The sequence below is a fragment of the Pteronotus mesoamericanus genome, unplaced genomic scaffold, assembly GCF_021234165.1.
Source record: "Pteronotus mesoamericanus isolate MK-2021 breed Mesoamerican mustached bat unplaced genomic scaffold, CSHL_Meso_final scaffold_232, whole genome shotgun sequence".
In the NCBI taxonomy this organism is placed as follows: Eukaryota; Metazoa; Chordata; class Mammalia; order Chiroptera; family Mormoopidae; genus Pteronotus; species Pteronotus mesoamericanus.
This window is the reverse complement of record NW_026555311.1, coordinates 8,861,029-8,879,430: the sequence shown is the minus strand read 5'-3', so window position 1 is coordinate 8,879,430 and position 18,402 is coordinate 8,861,029. Positions and strand designations below refer to the sequence as shown.

The 18,402-nt window shown below is 38.0% G+C and overlaps 1 protein-coding gene across 1 annotated transcript in view; it reads left to right on the top strand.

The window, feature by feature from the left end:
* The window catches only part of ARHGEF38 (Rho guanine nucleotide exchange factor 38), a 126,921-nt gene that overhangs the window by 51,423 nt on the left and 57,096 nt on the right, over positions 1 to 18,402 (top strand). The gene's annotated exons all lie outside the window — the stretch shown is intronic.

The following is an 18,402-nucleotide window of genomic DNA, read 5'->3' as shown; positions in this document are numbered from 1 at the left end:
GGAAGATGGGGGACTCTTGTCTCAAAGCCCATCTTAGCATCTCAATGGAGGCAGAAGGAGAGGGGAATCAGAACAAAGAGATCAAGGAAAGTGGTTGAGAAGTTCTTTCTGTGCAGACAAGCCCCGTCCATTCCAATGAGGCAAGTGATGGTCCAGGGCGCGTCCTCCTGCATTAGCCATCCGGGCTTCATGTCACCCTGGCTCCGCAGCTGAAGGTCTGCAAATTCACTGGAGCTGGGATGCTAGAAGGTTAGGGTCTGTGTTTTTTGAAGTTAGTTCCTAGGATTCTTATACAAATATGTTGTTTATCTACAAGCTACATATTAGTCAGAGTCAGCACTTAGAGAAACAGTGTCAAAAGAATGATGGGATGGGTTACAATGTCCCACTGTTAAAATTCCCACTGTTAACAGTCTCACATATGAGTAAAATCATATGGTTCTTGATTTTTTCTGACTTATTTCACTTAGCGTGATATTCTCAGGATCCATCCATTATGGCAGTATGTCACCTTTTCTTATGACTGAATAGTGTTCCAGTGAATGATTTTTATATCCCTTTGGAGTTTTCTATGTTTCAATCGCCACCCTCTTCAGCAGAGCAAGCCCACTGCTGTCCTATATAAAGTGACTGTAGCTTTAACACACCTTCAGAAAATTGTTCAGTCTTTCATTTCCTGCCCTCCCTTCCAAGGCTTCTGATTGGAGTTTTCTTGTATGTACTGAACCTCAAAGCTGGATCCTCTGTCAATATCCCTTCCCTGGCTGCCCTGCCGTATGGAGGGTGCCCTCAGCAATTAGTGCCCAGCAGCTGTGCAGGAGCTGCATTTTTGGCTCAGCTCTCAAGTTGAGTTTTGCTCCTTGGACGCACTCTCTGAATTACTCTCAGTTCTGTCTGAATCTCCTCTCCCAGCCCAAGTCCACAGACTCTCATTTCCCCATAAGAGAAATTCAGACAATGAAATGTAATGAAGTTTTGCTACTTTCCTGGAACAAAGGACATAACTACAGTTATAAAAGTTTACTGAAATATAAGATAAAAGAACCAAGAAAGAAATATTACATCTAGTAATTATTAAAATACATACAGCTTTCACTTATAGGCAGGTACATAAATGAATTGATAGATAAATTCAGCTTCTCAGAGCTAGTTACTAAAAATTTGCCTGCCTAACAAACAGAGAAAAACGTGGGTAACCAAATATGTTCTGCTGTGAATTTTTAAGTGTCATGGTAAGCCTCTTGTCAAAATTGTCTCCTCTAGCTGTCGCTTTTTCTAAAAGACTTTTATTGTTGTCAAAAATAAGTCATTCATTTTTGCCTAATAGACAATTATGCAATTTTTTTCTATCACCCCACTACACTTTTTAAAAGACTTTACTTTTTTAATATACTTTTCGGTTCATTGTAAAGCTGAGAAGGAAGGTACAGAGATTTCCCATATACTCCTTGCCCCTATACATGCATAGCCTCCTCCATTACCAATATCCCCACCAGAGTGTTAAGTTTTTTTAATAACTGATGAACCTACATTGACGCATCATTATTATCCAAAGTCCATAGCTCATGTCTTTTTAGTGTTAAAAAATATCTTGTTGTCTGAATGTACCACAATTTATCCATATCCATTCACCTACTGGAGGATATCATGGTTGCTTCTAAGTTTTGGCAGTTACAAATAAACCTGCTGTAAACATCCACTTGCACGTTTTTGTGGACATAAGTATCCAGTACATGAATGTAAAAACCAAGGAACACATTTGCTGGATCATATGGTAAGAGTATGTTTAGTTTTTAAGAAGCCGTCGAACTGTCTTCCAAGGTGGCTGTATCATTTTGTATTCCCACCAGCCAGGAATGGGAGTACTTGTTACCCAACATACTTGCCAGCATTTGGTATTGCCAGTGTTCTGGATTTTGGACATCCTAGTTATATTGCTATTTTATAGTGATTTGAATTTACATTTCTCTCATAAAATTTGATATGCAGCATCTTTTCATATGTTTGTCTGCCATCTGTATAACTTATTTAGAGAGGTGTCTGTGAAAGTCTTGGCCCACTTGTTTGTGTTCTTGTTGTTGAATTTTAAGAGTTCTTTGGATTATAGTCCTTTATAAAATGTACATTTTACAAATACTTTTTCCCAGTCTGTGCCTTGTATTCTCATTCTCTTAACATTGTCATTCATAGACAAGTTTTTACATTTAATAAAGTCCAAGTTATTAATCATTTAATAAATGATCATGCCTTTGGTGTTTTATCAAGAAAGTCATTGCTATACCCAAGATCATCTAGGTCTTCCTTTGTGCTATCTTCTAGAACTTTTTACAGTTTTGCATTTTACATTTAGTTCTGTGATTTAATTCTGAGTTAATTTTTGTGAAAGGAGTTAGGTCTGTATCTAGATTTGTTTTTTGCATGTGGATGTCTCATTTTTCCAGCATTATTTATTGTGAAGACCATTTTTGCTCCATTTATTATCTTTGCTCCTTTGTCTGTTGACTATGTAGCTCTATTCTGGACTCTTTGTTCTGTTCCATTGGTATATTCATCTATTCTTTCACCAATACCACACTGGTGTGATTAGCCTTATACCAAGCCTTGAATTCAGGTAATAAAAATTTTCCAACTTTGTTTATCTCTTTCAATATTTTGTTGGCTCTTATGGGTCTTTTGCCTTTCTATATAAACTTTAGAATCAGTTTGTGAAAATTCACGAAATAATTTGCTGGGATTTTGATTGCGATTGCACTGAATTAATGGTTCAAATTGAGAAGAACGGACATCTTAACAATATTGAATCTCCCTATCCATGAACATGGACTAGTACCTCTCTATTTCTTTAGTTCCTCTTTGATTTCTTTCATCATAGTTTTGCAGTATTCCTCAATTGGTCTTGTATATATTTTGTTAGGTTTTTACCTAAGTATTTCATTTTGGGGGTTGTATTAATGCAAATGATATTGTTTTTAATTTTGAGTTCCACCTGTTCTTAATTTCCAGTTCCACTTGTACATTGCTGGTATATAAAGAATTGAATTTTGTATATTAACCTTGTATTCTGCAACCTTGGCATAATTACTTATTAATTCTAGATTTTTTGTTGATTCAATTTGCTTAAGCCTCATTTGAAGTTATGTTTATTGATTTGAGAGAGAGAGAGACATCGATTGGTTGCCTCCTGTATACGTGCCAAATAGGAATCAAACCCACAGTTTAGAGAAGTGCCCTGAATGGGAATCAAACCTGCGACCTTATTATTGGTTCATGAGACAATGCTCAAATCAACTTAGCCACCTGGCCAGGGCTGATTCAATTTTTTTACATAGACAATCATGTCACCTGCAAAGACCGTTTTATTCCCAATCTGTATATCTTTATTTCCTTTTCTTTTCTTATTATAAAGGACTTACATTACAATGTTGAAAAGGGGTAGGAGAGAAGACATCCTTGTACTCGATCTTATGAGAAATTTTCAAGTTTCTCACTATTATGTTAGCTGTAGGTTTTCCATAGCTATTCTTTATCAAGATGAGAAAGTTCTTCTCTATTCCTGGTTTATTGAGAGTTTTTTTTTATCATGAATGGGTGTTGGATTTTTCTGCATCTACTGATACGACCATGTGAGTTTTCCATTTTAGTCTGCAGATGTAAATTACATTAATTTATTTTTGAATATTTAACAGCCTTGCATACCTCATATAAACCACACTTCATCAAGGTATATAATTACTTTTATACATTGTTGTATTAGAGTTACTAATATTTATTGAGAATTTTTACATCAGTGTTCGTGAGAAAGATTGGTCTGTGGTTTTCTTTTCTTTTAATATCTTTGTCTGGTTTGGCATTAGGGTAATTCTGGCCTCGTTAGAATCACCCAGCTATTTTTCATGTCTCTGTTAAAACGTGCGAAATTTTCAGATTGTATTCTGGGCCTCAAACATATTCCACTTTGGTTTACTGATCATAACTTTCTTAAAGTCAACTACTTTCTACAGCTCTGTGTCCTCCATGAAATTTCTCTGACCCACATGGAATCCAGATGCTTCTCATAGACATGTTTATTTTTTTTATGCAAACAGTCGCCATACTCCATTCAAGATATGTTCTACACTATCACATCAAAATCCAATGCACACATACTATAGTTTTGTAAAATATTGCAACTAGGGGAAACTAGTACAAAAAGTACAGTTGATCTACAATTATTTCAAAATAAAAAGTTTAAATAAAAATATAATGCCCTATTTTCTCTCTCTCTCTCTTTAACTAAATTATACTTTTAAATACACACAAAAATTTTTAAGTGTAAGGATAAAAACTTTTCTCCTGACTTTTTACCTTTATTTACTCTCCCAAACTTTCTAATTAATTCTCTTCTTATTGAGATTTCAGAGGTAAACACTATGCTTTTAGTATAAAGATACTCATTGAGTTGTTTAGAAGAAACTTTGCAGTACATAATAATCTCCTGTATATTTTGGCTCTTTCTCATGTTATTCATAGAATACCAGAAATCTTTCTAGATTCTAAAACAAACCAGGAAAAAAACAACTAAATCCTTGACTTTACTTTCACATCTACTTAGTTTAATCCCTCTCCCTGTAGAGTCCCAGCAGTTCCTGAGATCAAACTCCTTAGTCATAGGACTTCACAAACTTCACAAGTACAGAGATTAAAGCCAGGATGTGAAAACAAAAGCCATACAATTTCCACCATAGCATTAGCTAACACCTCTATCCAAGTGTATTTCTTCTGAGTCATTTTTTTGTTCTTCATATATCAATTATAGTGGGCAGGAATTGCTTTGATTTCTCAGATTTTTATATAATATAGTGACAAAATTTCCTGTTTGTGCTCTGCTTTCTGACTTTCTGGGCAGCTTTTGCTGGAAGTCTGATTTAAAGGATATATATATATATATATCTTCTTTAATCTTTTAAAACATTTAATTTTCGTGGTTAGTAAGATCACATCACAAAGAAGAATCCCATGATTACATGGCCAGGTTAGAACTCCATGTTTGTTTGTTTTTTTTAGGTCAAAGTCTTAATTTTCACCTTCTATGTTGAATCCTAGAATATGCTATATAATCTGGGTCACTGTTCCTCCATGACAAAGTCAGATACTCAAAGTCACACTGGTACAGCCAGAAAAAAATCTCAGTAAAGTTTTCTTTACTTTTTTAGAATTTATTAATGAGGGCAGTTCTTATGTGTTGGAAATTATTGTTTTAAAATGTTAAATTTGAAAATAAAAATCACAGAAATAGTGGTGCTGCCCATCACAATATATAATTTCTAGTAAACCTCTGTATTAAGTGCTGACAACAAATCATTGCTCTTCACTTACGTTCCCATATCCCTAGGAGGACATTTCTGTTTTGTCTTCTTGGAAGACATGATGTTTGCTGTCAAATTGGATTCACATTTAGTTGGGTATGGAAGTAAAGTGATATATCAATAATCTGGCATATGAAAGTTCTATTTATGGGTAGCAATCTCTTATTTTTGCTTGTTTAGAAAACCTAAGCTAAAAAACTAAGGGATTTCTTTTTTTGCCCTTTTTGTTGAAGTTTTATAATGGAAACTTTTCTCTGTGTTGTTGCATTTATAAGAACCTCATAAACTCTATTTTAGGGTAACTTTATTTTTCTCTAATTTTTAAAACCTGTAGTCCAGATGAAAACCTGCTGGGCCAAATTAAGAGATAAATTAAAGCATTTTCCAGTTTAGTTACACAGGTTGGTATGTCCAGAATTGAAAAAGAGAAATAAGATATACAGATCTATTTTAATATCCAAGAAAGTCATCCCTGTAGCCAGGGAGACACATCTTTTTTCTTATCACCACCTTCTTGGAACTGAGATGCAGGAGCCACTATTTTAATTCTCTTTTGTTGTGAAAATAAACAAGTTTCAGTGACTATGGTTATTATAATAATGCCGTAAACTTCTCTAATGGAATGACAACTTTACTCAGGTGTAGAGCAACATAGCTGTGCATAGATCAATGCAGGGCCAGAAATCGCAGACTCCAAAGAATGCATACTGGGTCAGAAAGAAAGCACATATTAGGGAAACAAGAATTTATTAATAAGCACTTATTTAAGGCACTTTAGATACAGAGAATATTGAAAATTACATGAATTAATTAATTCCTGGCCATTTAGAGTGTATACAAACATATGAAACTCATTCCTTGCCACCAAAGGATTCTGAATCCCTAGTTAAAGGTGACAAGACTCATAGCTATGAAAAGATAACTTTAATGCAAAGCAATATTGTTAAGTGCAGAAATTAAGTGCAACTTGGGTTCACAGAAGGGACAGATCACTTCCAGACAGATTGACAAGGCAATATTTCATGTGATATTTCAGTTGAATATGCAAATTAAAAGATTAAATGTTTGTCAAGTGTCTATCACATGCAATGAATGCCTCTGCTGAGTTCTGTGTGGAAATCAAGGAAATGTATGTCATAGTCCTTCTCCAGAAGAGTTTGTAATCTGGTCAAGAAAATGACACATAAACACATAAACAGCCAAATAACAAAGATATATTTCAAGGCGATGCTAAAAATGATGGTGACAGAAGGCAGTTCATGATTGGTTTTGCTAATTAGTTATGCGGCAAAAATTAACTTCAAACATTCACAGAAGGAGCCGAGCCACTCACTTTCCTGAACTTTTAACAGCATTTGAAAGAATAACTTTCTTCTCTGTCTTTCACAACTGCACATGCACCCAGTTTCCATCCTACTACTCTAACTGCTCCTTTTTGGTGGTCTCCTTTGCTGATTGATTCTTATCTCTAAACACTCAAGTAGATCAGGGATCAGTCTGTGGCCCTCTTCTCTCATGTCTACATTCATTCCATCGAGAATCTGATCTGCTTTCATGCCTTTAAATTCTATCTGTGCTGATGGTTCATTTTTTTTAACCTCCAGCCTAGACATTTTCCCCAATATCCTGCTTTATTTATATGCAATTTTCCACTCAAATCTCTAGTTGGTTGTCTACAAGACCTCTCAACTGTAACATGTCCTAATGTCCCTTTAAAATTTGCTCCCCTCTCAGTCTTTCTTACTTCAGCAAATTCTTAGCTCTGCCTTCACAATTGGTCCATAATTAGACCCCTGCTAGCCTCCTTTATAACTTCTACTCTGATTCAAGAACCCATCAGTAACCACCTAGATTATTGCACCTGCCTCATGACATATCTCTTTTCTTCCACTCTTCTCTCAACCAAAAAGCCAGAGTGATTTTTTTTAAAAAATCAGTCAGATTATGTCCTTCTGCGCAACACCTTCCAATGGCTTCTCATCTCACTCTGATCAAAACCTAGCATTCTTGTGATGATCTACGAGGTCCAGCATGAGCTGGTCCCCTATTCTCTCTGAGCTCACCTGTTTCTGCATTCTGGCCTCTCTGTTTTCTGTAAACAAGCCAGGAATACTACTGTTTCAAGATCTTTGCTGCTGATGTTTTCTTTGCCTTGACTGTTCCTCCCCAAGATAACTTCACAGCTTGCTCCTTCACCTCCTTCAAACCTTTACTCAGTTAAGCATTCCTTGACCACCTCACTCTATCTTATACGGAGTTGTAAACAGATCCAGGTAAAAGTATTTAAGAGTAAGTCATTTATTTGGGAGATGATCCCTTGGAACATTAGTAAAGAAATGGGGAAATGAGGCAGAGAAGGAAAGGAAGACAAGCTTGGGCACATTGCCCTTGGGGCGAACTGAAGGTGATATCCCACTGGGAGCCCTAGGACTCTGTACAGATACACCTCAGAGTTGTCCCACGGGAGGAGTATTCATCTACCGACTCCCATTACACATTGGTTGAGGGGTGCCCCCAGGAGTGTTCATTCCTGACACTCTAGACGGCCCTGCATGTAGACAGAGTAGGCATCTGTGGTCACAGAACACCTTCAAGTAGGGAATCAATCCTGCTTGCAGCAGACGGCCTTCAACATGCACAAGAGCGCTTAGTTCCAAGGGGATGTGGGTGAAGCATCCTCGGTGCCGCAGCTACCCACCTTCCCTGCTGGATTTTATCCTTATCACATTTCATGCTACATTTACATTAAAAATGAATATTTTACTTATTTATTTTAGTTACTTGTCTCCTTTATGAAACACAGATTTTTGTCTTATTTTTTCACTGCTGTATCTCCAGTGTCTAGGACATGAACAGAAATAACTATTGATTGTTTATGAGTGACTCAGGTGGGTATGTGGTCTGGAAAGTCCAGGAGAAGGGATAGACTCCGCCTCTAGTGAGCACTGTTTAGGCAAAGGCCGAATCAGGACAGCAGTGCAAGGGCCCAAGAACAGAGAACCGCAGGAGCCAACGTGGTAAGTGAGCTGGTGTGTGGCAAGCCCAAGAAGAGGCCATTGCTTTTGATTGGAGCAGATGGTTCTTACAAGAATAAAAATAGTCAGAGTAAGACAACGTCTTGACCAGACAAAACTCCGTGTGAGGAGTTTGGGGGCTTTTCTGTAGGCAACTGGGAGGAACTGAGTATTTTAAAGGAGGGAGGTTATCATTGTGCTACACATCCCATTAAACTTACCTTTCTGGAAAACCGAAAGTATTAGATAAGCTAATTTGGGGAACAGGGAATGAAGATGAGTTTAAAAGTTTTCTCAGAGGCACAAAGTGCAACTGGGCTGTGTTTCCTGGAGTAACAAAAATGAATGTTGGAAATTGCGTGGTTAAACTATCAGTGTCTGAGGTCAGGGTGACAGAGGAGTAACCTTGAGTGATCCTGAGATTTGGAGTCTGGAATTTGGTGGCACTGTTAATACATGGGACGCAATGATGTGCCCTGTCTCCGGGTCTCATTCCTGCTTCCATCATTCCGGGCATAGCCTGTGAAATCTAAACTCTGCTAAATTTTGAGTGTGTTCTGGAACTCAGATGGCGTAAGGACATTGGGCTGGGCACCTTGGGTTCCTAACAAAGGGGTAGTTTCTCAAAAGGGAAGAAAATAAGAATTACTAGCAATTTAAAAATGTTGTGGGGACTGGCTGTGCTTTCTAAAGTCAACACTCACTTTGCTTCCTTCTTTTTTCTGTGTGGTTCTCAGTATGTGGAGTGTGACACAATGTTTCAGGAGCATAAATAAACTTAATGGTGGGGAAATGCTGCCCTGCCTCTAGAAGAAACTTCTGGCAGGCCATGACATTTTTTTCTCTTATATAACAGACCTTAAGACAAAAAGTCTCATTTCAGAAATTAGAATATCTGTCCTGGACATTAATTTCTACTCTGACTTTGGCGTCAACTCTCCCTCAGGTCAGGCCAACCTTGCCAGGAAACCTGCAGTGGGGGCAGGGAGTGTGGGTGGCCTCTTCCTGTTCCTCCCTCTGATACTGCTTCACCTTATTCCCAGAAACCAGGTCACCAACCAGTTTCTGACCCTTGGGAGGATGGATGGGAGGCGAGTTGAGGGAGAGGGTAGTTCCACTTGGACTGGCTTTACATTCCGTGGGCCTTCCAAATGTAATAATGTAACTCCCTTATGGATGCTTCCCTGGTGTGTGGGTGTGTGTGTGTGTGTGTGTGTGTAAATTTCCATGACGGTCATGATGGGGAAAAGGGGATGGGCTGGAGGGGACACCCTCTGCTGAAGGTTACTTGACCCAGACTGTATCTCTGTTCCAGATGGTGGCTTGCAACTCTTTCCTCAGCTCCTAGACATCAGGGTTCACCTCTACATTCTGCCCTTCAGGGATGAATGCAAAATCAGAGATGAGTTTACACAAGCTCACTCCCTCATAAGGATGGCATCTGATACATGGGGAACATTCATGTATCATTTGCCCCAAAAGCCTGAGGGAGTGCAAGTTGTTCCCAAGTTGGCCCCCACTTTCCTTTAGGTTTCTCGGGCATGAGGTCCACATTGTTGATTTTGAAACAGTTCACTGAAGTTTGTGTTTTTAGGTTCTGCATATGGCAGACCATCTCATACTCACTTTGGAATGTGATAACTTAAGAAATTGACACTCCAGGTGAAATTGAGGCAGGAAGCATTTGATTTTAACCTTCTGTTGTATTTTCACTCTCATTATTGGATCCCAAGGAGATAGCCTGAGAAAGGAAACATGATATGATATCCAAGTTGCTGGAAATAGAGCAAGATAAGTGTGAGAGGTAAAACCATGGAGAACATCCCCTTCTGGAGGTACCAACTTTATGTATTTGGGATGGAAAACCAGTGAAAAACTTAAGCAGTGTCATGGTTAATCTAAATATGGAAATCAAAGTGCCAAAATTAAGTGAGATTCCTGAGGGAGAAGGTGTGGGGATGCCAACACTGGAGCTGTTAACAAGCAGAATGGGATTTGCCTGCCCATCACCAAACACAGGCATAAAACAAAGATTAGTGGGAAAGAAAAGAAGGTCTGTACTGAAATGCTGCCCCGTCTGGGGGCACAGGAGACTCCTCGACTCCAGGTCCACCTCTTCCACAAGACACTGAAAGTACCCAGTTGCCCCCAGAACCAAAGACAGTATCCGCAAACCCTGCTCCATCCTCATCTGTCCATCTGGAGCCCACAGCTGCTACACAGACAGCTCTCCAGCTTCAGGCTCCCTCCCTGGGGGGCACACTTGTGGGGCCAACAATGCCATTCCCTCGCTGCAAGTTCCCATGACAGGACCTGGGGCCACTGCTGATCATTACAGCAGGTCTTGCAGGGGCTCCATCCGTGCGGCCCAGCGCCTGAGTCTGCTCCTCCCGCCGCCCAACTCTCCCACCCACTACAAGTAAGCAGCGTATCTTGCCCATCCACACGCTGATCTCACAGGAAGGAAGGGTACAGTCTGGGATCCTCTGTGCAGTGTTGAGCCTTAGCATCCTCTGGGCTGCCGCCAGGGCACCTGTTCTCAGGGTACAGCCCAGCGTGTGGGATTCGGCTTCGGCATGAGCCAGCCTAGGACCTAGCAAATGAAAGCAGCAGAGGGGGCAAGATTCTACCTGCCCTTTATTGAAATCTCTGGCCCCAAAACTCTTTGTGCTCCAGAAGCGTCCCACTGTTGAGCCAATCCCGTGGACTAGACTGGAAGGTTTGCCCCTCACGGTGCTGCCTTGTTAACTTCTTGGTACACGTGTCGCTGTGACCTCTCCAGCCGCTGCAAACACTGTGCAAGCTTCCTCCTGCCGCGTCACGCGCTGCCCTGTTCTGTTTCCCCTTTACCTGGAGGTATGAACTCTATCACGCGCCGGCTGCGGTTTCAGTCCCGCTGCCTCTGGCATTTCCTGGCCGCTCCCTTCTCTGGTGCGTAGGCTCTCCTGCACCGCCTTGGGGCCCCTACCCGGTCCCCACCGATCTCCCCAGATCCTCCGTATCAGAATAACTAAACCCTTGGAAACTCCAGCACTTTATGACACAGATAGACTTTATGAGTATTTGTTCTATGTCATACAGTTGTGTCCCTAGTTCCTGCTTTATACTCCGCCACCATTACATATCTGCCCGTTACATCTTTTTCTTTTCACACCTTTTGTCTCATTCGTCTTTTCTTCTTATATTTATTATCTCAAGTAAATGTGTGTGTGTGTGTGTGTGTGTGTGTGTGTGTATTTTCCTTCCAGAAGTCTCTCCTACCTTTTCAAAATTATTTTTAGTGAGTCCAGGACTTTCCTAGTCTTTAGTTGTATTATTAAAAATTAGAATTTTGTAAATTGTGTTACAAAGTAGAAAAATAATTGGTAAATGTTGAGCAAGTAATTTCTAGTGTCACTTGATTTTTTTCAGATATCTATCTAATGGAAATAGTTGAAAGGTTAAGAGTTCTATTTATTTAGATGGTTGGTTTTTGACTGGATTGGGTTTTACACTTAATAAGATTTGAGATTAAATATGCAGGAAAAAGAAAGAATAAACATACTCATGTACACACATGCATATACTCACACAGACAGTAAGTACTCGGGTGATCAAAGCATAAAAATGTTTATTTTATTCATTGTGCTCAACCTAGAAGCCTTAAATATAATTGTGGGTTGACTTGGACACATAAAAAGTGTGTATTTTTCTTATAGTCTCACGTGTTGTTCCAGTTTTCAAATTCCTTGCTTATTTTCTACTTTCTTTTTCTTTTTTCTTTCTTTCTTTTTTTTTTTTAGAGTTTCTGAAGGTTCACAAAATTGCTGGATGTTCAGCTCACAAGACTAGTCTTAGCAGCACTACTTGTCTTCTGAGTATTTCATAGAAAATCCTCAGGAGGAAAGGACAGCGGACTTGCATACCACCTGCAACCCCCAAGCAACTTCTTTTCTTGCTGTCCTTGCGTCAGGGCCGATAAGAAAAACAAGGGCAAGGGCCCTAGTCGCTATTTACCTTTTATCCAAGGATATAAGTATAAGCACTTTACTTTTTTATTATTAATCAAAGTTCAAAGACCTCAGTCCTCTCAGCCCTCTTTCTCAGAGGCCTCAGAAGCTTCTCAAATTTGCCCACAATTTCTGATCTGGACTTTATTAACCTCTGTTGGCTCTGCTCTTCCGCTTGCGTGTGCTGAGACTTCTGCCCCAGAGTCCCAACCTTACTCTCTGAAGAGATTAGCATATCTTCCTTGATACAGGTCTGTCCTCATTAACATCTCCTGGCCTGGAACGTTACCAGGTTACTTGGACATTTAGCTGCAAGATTAATTGAAAGACTTGCTGTCTAGCAGTGAGATTGATTCAACTTGTCGTTTGACTCAATTAGCCAGTTTAGAATCTAGTTTCACAGGAGGAATTTTCACACATACAAATCAGTAGTTTTGTGAAACCTGATGAAATAATGGCTAGTTTAGTCTGAAAAGCTTCGTAATCTAGAAGCCAACTGAGTAAATGCCATAGTAATTAGATGATTATTCTAGCCTTGTGGTTGCCAGGACCTTCTGCCAACATGTTTTCTCCACTTGCTGCAATTTTTGTCTCATAAGCATTCCCCTTGTGAGACAAAGACCTGGTTCTTCCTGCTCCAAATATTCCTGTTGGGTCTCCACTTCTTCCAATTTTTTAAAATACATTTTCAACTTTCTACCACTCTCACCTTACTTGTTATAGTTATGGTCTTTATATCACTGGGCTTACACAGCTTCAACATGAATAATGGAGCACACTAACTTAGGGAATATAGACAGGCCTCATAATGCTGTGGAACTGACCCCTTCTACACGGCAGTTCTGCTAGGGAACTGTGGATTCCCTCCCACCATAATGGAACTGGCTTCTCGAAGGGGTAGATGGGCCATGGTTCTGCTAGACTGAGTCAGATGATATCCAAGGTGGATTTTCCTTATATCAATTCTAATATAGAGTCCAGAATTGGAGCCTACTTTGAACCTAGATTTACTGCCAAACCACACCAAGTAGAAACATTGAAGTCTTTATTAGAAACAATTTCCAGAAAAGCATTTGGCTGATGGAAATCACCATGGCAGTCAAAAGTGATGCTATTTATTTTATTCTCTTTTCTATAGTCTTGTCTTGTGTCTATATCTGGAACTTTAAAGGTGTGTAATTTTGATTGTCAAATTAGAAACCTAAAGATATATTTCCAAATTGAGGTCAGAGCAATAATATCCAACATCCAACTAAGGGTTTTTTTTATTACATTGTTTACTAGAAGAAAAACAATGTTTCTAATTACTGCTATAATTTGCCAGACTTTTTAAAAGCCTTAAGAAATACTAATAGTAATTATCCTTATAAAATTTATCATGAAGGAATAATCAAGGATGTGAACAAGATTATAACCAGGAGAGCTGCTTATAATAGTGAATATGGCAAGTTATCTAGATTTCCAAGATTTAGTTAAGTAAACTAGAGTATTTCTACATAATGTTGACATTAAAAATGGTGTAACTGAGGAAAATTAATGACATGAAAAGATGTTCATGTTATGCTGTTTTAAAAAGCACCCAAATTTTGAAACATTATTTGAAGCATATAAATTTTTTGATGTACACGCATGGAGAGAAAAAACAATTTGTCAGGATATCCCTCAAAATATCAGTGATTATCACTGTGTGGTAGAGTGATAAACATTGTATTCTCTTTCTTATTTATCTTTAATTTCCTACAATAAACATAAGTGACTTTTATAATAGCTTATTTAAAAAATATTGTTCCTAGACTTCTTTGTGATATTCACTTTTAAAGGTGTTTTTGGTCGGCAGTCTATGCGACACACCTAAGAATGTTTGGTTATTCCTTCCTGTGACTCAGTTAGACTGAGTGTACTAGAGCTCAGTAAATAGGGATTTCCCAAGTGTAAACTAAAGGGGAAGTTCAGTCTCTGTCAGCAAATTGTCTATATACGCTAATGGACAACCTGAGCATAACAGTTTGTTGATAAAATTAAATATAAAATTATAAAATATTCCCTTAATGTGATATTTTGAACAACCAAAATTAGATGATTTTGATTTCTTTCTCTAAACCACTTTTGATCTCTGCACACTTGTTTTTCAGAGCCCAGGAGAGTGATAACAAGAAACATTTTATTGATGACTCCCACAGAGTAAATAAATCATAGAAATTGTAGTGACTCAATTCAATTCAAACTGTCAAAATTTTATTGAGTAACTAGGTGTCAGCCCAGCACTGTATTAGACACGGTGGGGTATTCAAATAACACACAAAGGCAAATATACTGGAGGATCTCACAGTTTTGACAAAGAGACAGATTAATTAATAATATCTTTCACACACACACACACACACACACACACAGTCTTTAATATAAACAATGGGTAATATGAAGCAAAGTCACAGGAGGGAGAGGTCAATTCTAACCAAGGGAGCATGAAAGGTTTCTTAGAGAAAGTGAGATTTTGGCTAGAAATAAAAATGTAATGGTCCTTTATTGTTTGTAGGTAACAATAAAATTGAAACTAGATTAAATAAAAAGGCATTTTATCAACTTCTGTAATGAGGATGTCTTGCTTTAGATGAGGTAAATCCAGAAACTAAGATGATGTTGTCCAGCTTAGCTTCCTTCTCACTGTTGATTTTGTCACATTCAAGCTCTCCACAAAGATGGCTGCTGAAGACGTAAATGTACATGGTTAGGTCTTAGAGCCCTGCAGCAGCTACGTCACATACATGCCCATCACTGTAGGGAGTTGGATCAGGGGCAGGGCATCATGACTGACAGTTTCACTAGATCAGATAGAGCCAGCAGGGGGTGTGTAACTTTCCCCAAAAAAGGAACAGACAAGGCAGAGACCCGTGTGAAACAAATGGACAAACACCATCAGCACCACATTCCTTTTCAGATGGGTAGAATGTTGTGAAGTAATATGAGGCCAAAACGTTAGTGAGAAAAGGGAAGAGCTTGGGCTAGGATGTGAATGCTGGGAAATGCAAGGAATATTTTGAAAACAGTGAGAGTATGGTGCTTGTTGGGTACAAAGTAATTCTATACCAATGATTACAGTCTCTGAATTGACAGTTTTATAGATGTTTTCCTTTACTTAGACATTTCTACATGGAAAGTTTTACATGCATGCAACTGTAAGTTCAGCAATTATTTAAATATTGTGGGAACTTGCTATTTGAAATGGATGCTGTGATGAATACTCGTGTAAAGCAAAGAATTAAATTGTCACCAGAAACACTGACCTTTAATTTTCTGTTTTATACATTTCAATTATTATATACTGACTTTGCTTAGAATCATATATGCTTAGACTAAATCTTCTTTCCAAAAAAATGAATTTTTAGTTCATTTAAAACATGACTTGAGCTCTTACGCCACTCCCTCTTCCTAGTAAATGTTTAATAAATGTACATAAATGATTCCTTGTATTTATATCAATAATTATAAAATCATCTACCAGTTTTAAAAGCTTACTTGGACCAGACCTTTGTTTGTCCTGTGGCATAGCAGTGACTGAATGTGAATCCGTTTCACAAGGCACAGAACCCCATGGGCCTGAGGCGATACAAGAGGTTGACACTAGGCCAATTGATGTTTTAATCTTTTCTGTCTTTCATACAGAAATAAAACTAAAAGCTATGTTTTTTATTATTTAGTATTTGTTGCATTGAGCCAAGATTATAGATAGATATAGAATTGGTTCCTTGCTAAATGAATTTAAAATCTAAATTAGACAGATATGCAAGATTCTCTCTTTGGGAAATAAATTGTGGAAGTGACCACTTAGTAGAAACTCAGGAACAAACCAAAAAAAATCCAAATAGAGATGACAAAGTATTATATTAATAGTATTTCCTGGTAATGTACTAAGGCATAGCACTAAAAGATCAATTACTGGTTCTAGCTCCTGTCTGAACTTCCTAATTTTAAGCATGGCACATTTCTTCACTCTGCATGAGTTTCCGTATCTTCAAACTGGTTCATATTTCAAAGAGAAGTTGGAATAATATATGAGATAATAAATATGAAGCGCTGTAAGTTTCTCAGAATAAAGTTTCCACAACAAAATGAAATAATTCATCGTATGAATTACATCTAATCTTTTATCTTACAAAGCAAGTAAATTATGGCTGAAATTTTACACTTAGAAGGATTCTTTTCAAAAGATGATTTTGAGAAATATTTAACTAGTACATCTAAATAACTCAATCTACAAAAATGTGATTCATACACAACTTTTGAAAAATATTTTGCACAAGTCAAAGGTACACCTTTGTGATTTAATTAACAAGCAATGCATAAAGTAATTCCTTAGAATAAATAATTTGTTCAATCAGTGGTACTTAAAGATCTGTGACATTTGAGCCATTTAAAATTATTATTAAGAAAAAAGCCATATAACCATTATCTGCTTTTTAGGTATTTTGTATAATATTAAATATACATTTCAAACAGAAGAGCCACATACACCCTGTCTCTTGAAGGTGACTGCCTAACAAAGGAACATTTTGTGAGATACTGCGTCAAAGACCCTAAGAACACGTAACGATTGCAATGTAATAATGTAGTATAGAGAAAGATAATTTCAGAATACATAAAAAAATAAAGTTGTAAAGTATCACACTAAATTGAAATAAACACATTACATAAAATCACATGGAATTTGATTACAAATGACACTGAAAGTTTTTATTTTGAGGACAAGACTGGTAATAAAAAGGTTAGGAATTTCCTGAAATGGTTGAAAAAAATGTGTATAGCCGGACCATATTGCATAAGAAATAACTGAGATAGTCACCAATTTTTAAAGAAGGTGCCGCGTGAAGTAATGTTTCTGTGTTCAAGAACAGAAGCTCCTTATCAAAATTAGATTCCTGTCCTGTGTGGGGAACAATGGATGGGTCAGTGTCAAAAAAGATAGGGCAGCAGGGTGAGTGCCTGCCTCCTTTCTCCCCTCTGAGCAGACCTAGCACACCTAATGAAACTGATGCCAGGAGCATGAGAAAGGACCTCATGCAACTGTTGGACCTCATTTTCAGAGCTCCCCTAACTCTGTCTCTTACCCTATATCCCTTGTTGACAATTTCCCTTAATTTCTCAGCTTCTTTTTTTCTGATCCTTGGCTCAACTTTGTGTCTTTCTCTGATCCCTCACTTTGCTGCCTTGTGTTTTTGAACACTGCTATTCACCTTTGAAGCACCTCCATGACCTAATTATTGATGACTTGGGGGTTTTTTACCTATGACCTCATGCACAATGCACCATAGGTAAGAGACATCTACTCCTTTTCCCTGTGGTGGCTCAGTGGGGCCTGTACTAGTCCGTTAATGACCCGAATGGACACTGTTTGATTATGAAAGATCTGACTTAAACTCAGGAGAAAGCTTTTGAGTAGGATCTGGCAAAATCAGGGGACATATATCCACTTAGATTGTTTAGGACAGTCAGCCATCCTTCCACTGCTTCTGACAGATGGGCTTCTATTACAATTCGTGGTACATAGAAGGTCTTCAGGAAATATTTAATAAAAGAATGGATGAATTAATAGGTAAATTATTACAAATACCAGCTACAAGATCTAGGAATGATTACACTGGCTTTTGAACATGTGCATGAAGTTGCAAAATATGATGAGTCTTTAATTAGCAGAATATGTTTGGTGAAGATTCCTATTCACATTTCTTTTTTTAAATAATCAGGAAGCAACTCAGCACATCTACTTGTCATCAGTTTGAGAACATCTGTGGTTTTAAAACAGCTTTGGAAATAGTTACTTGCCTAGAGCAAGGCCTGATTTCTGCTGTGTAAGCAGTAAAGTATTCTAAATTCATATACACAGGTACATACCCTCATAGAGGGCAGTCCATAGAAATACCAATTAGCTGGTTCACATCTTCTTCACATTCTGGTTCTTATAGGAATATGTAGATATCCGCTACACACACACACACACACACACACACACAAACTTAGCTAAAATAAAGAAAAAGAGGTAACAAATACACCATCTCA